We start from the raw sequence: 2,508 nt of genomic DNA on the forward strand, positions 1-2,508 counted from the left end.
TCACTGTATTAACCTCTGTATTAATCCTGAGGTGTGTAAGAAATGTGTCCCAGCCACTCTCTTCCATAGTTTAGAGCTCCAGGCATGGAACAGAAGGCTCCTTTATAACTGTATTTGGAGTCAAGAAGAGCAAGTGTGAATGCTGGAAAGTGTAAGATTTTAGTCCAGAAGTCACAGATTACCCAAAAAGGGAGCTGTTGAAGTCATTGGTGATTTTTCAGCATTTTATTAAGAGGCAACATTTAGATACGATACATCAGTTAAATATTCAGAAAAGATACACAACCTGTAACAGCTGAGAATGGTTTACCAATCCTGATCTCTGTGGCTGGAGGTGACAGTCTCCTCGGAATGGTTTACTGGTCCCGGATCAGGGAGATGCTGATCTCCATGGCTGGAGGTGACAGTCTCCTCTGGATGCTTTACTGGTCCTGGATTGGATGATCGGACAGATGAAGCTGATCTCTGCAGCTTGATGTGGCAGCCTCTTCTGTTCTCATTCTTCTGGATCTAGTCCAAGTGTTTGGTGTTAATCTGAAGCCAGATCGTTATGGGTCAGTTTGAAAAAACCTTTACTGTCCAAAATGATGTTCCCTCTCGAGCCTGTTTAAACTTCACTCAGACAGTTGGTTTACATGTGGGTCATCAGATCCAACCTGATCAGGGTTAGAGATCTCTTGTTTCAGGGACATTGATAGAGAGATGTCCTTGGTAGAGATAACAGGCCTGTCCTGTGTTTGTCACCCAGCAAGCTGCTGTGGAAGCTTTCTTCGTAACAGAGAGTACGAGAGCTGTTTCTATTAATATTCAATGAATTTCTTAACATCTCATGAAGATTATTAGATGGTGATATTTTACCAAACAAACTGTTAAATCAGAGATTGGTGTGAAACTGCGACCTGTTCCTGACTGAAAGTGATGTTTCCAGTCTGAAAATTTCCAAGCGTTTGTGTAACATTCTGGAGTCTCCCAATGTAAGGCAGTGACAACAACAACTTGGATTTACCCTTGAACAGATTAAAATGTCCCGAGACCCTTCACAGAGAATCAAAAGCTGGGTCGAAAAGGTAAGAAGGAGACAGGTTTAGTGAGGGAATTCAAGCCCCGAGGACCTCAGCAGGGTGAAAGCGCCTCTGCCAATAGTGGAGTGATGTAGGTGTGGGGAGCTGAAGGGGTCAGAATTTTATTTTTGTTCTTTCATGGGATGTGGGGGGGTCACTGGAAAGGCCAGTATTTGTTGCCCATTCCTTGTTGCCCTTGAACTGATGGGTTGCTCAGCACAAGAGTCAACTACATTGTTGTGGGAGTTTGGAGTCACATGTAGGCCAGACCAGGTAAGGATGGTAGATTTCCTTCCCTAAAGGGCATCAGTGAACCAGATGGATTTTTACAACTATCGATTACTGAGACTAGCTTTCAATTCCAGATTCATTAATTGAATTTAAACTCCATCAACTGCTGTGATGGGATTTGAACCCATGCCCCCAGAGGATTAGCCTGAATCTCGGGATTACTGATGCAGTGATATTAGCACCACACCACACCACTGCCCTCAGCCCCTTGATTTCAGGAGCACACAAAATGAAGTTGAACACAGTTAAATGTGAGGTAGTAGATTTTGGTCAGAAGAATGAGGAGGTCATTTATTACTTGGAAGGTGTGAGCCTGGGTGGAAAAAAGGAACTAAGAGATCTCTGAGTATAATTGTATCATTCAGAGCAAGGCCATAAAATGAGCAAATCGAGCACTAGGTTTTATTTCTTGAGGAATGGAATTGGAATGTGGGGAAGTTCTGCTAAAGCTGCCTGGAACCCTGGTCAGACCACACTGAGAGTAATGAGTACAGCTCTGGTCACCATTTTATAAAACAAATAGAGAGACCCTGGAGAGGGAGCAGAGAATATTTACAAGGATGATACCAGAAATACATATGAGGAAAGGATTGACAGACTGAGTCCCTTCCCCCTGAAAAATAGCAGGCTGAAGGGTGACCTAATAGAGGTCTTTAAAATTGTGAAAGATTTCGATAGAGAGGAAACAGAGAGAACGTTTTCTCTCGTGGGAAAGAGAATAACCAGAGGTCTTCAATAGAAGATGGTGTAAAATTATTAACACTGAACTCTGTTAAAACCCCTTTTGTGTTATAGTGAGGAAGGAAAATGGAGAAATAGGGCATAATATAAATTAATTCCACGGGAGAAAGATTCTGGGAAATAATGACAATCTTTAAAACACTTACTGCAGCTAAAAACTAAAGTTCTTGAAGATTGGTTGTGTGAGCCAAAGGCAGGAATGTAGGGGCCTCTCTGAGATAAATGGCAACAGGATGTAGCAGCCTGCAGGTACGAGGAAATAGAACCATGGTGAATACACGGAACATTACATGATGAACCAAGGCTAACATTCCTGACATGAACTGTGAATACGAAAATTTAGGTGATTAACTAAGGCTAACATTGCTGACATGAACTATACCTGATTGGTTAAGAGAAACATTCTCAGGGCATG

Source organism: Cetorhinus maximus, unplaced genomic scaffold, assembly GCF_964194155.1.
Source record: "Cetorhinus maximus unplaced genomic scaffold, sCetMax3.hap1.1 HAP1_SCAFFOLD_1828, whole genome shotgun sequence".
NCBI classification, from domain to species: Eukaryota; Metazoa; Chordata; class Chondrichthyes; order Lamniformes; family Cetorhinidae; genus Cetorhinus; species Cetorhinus maximus.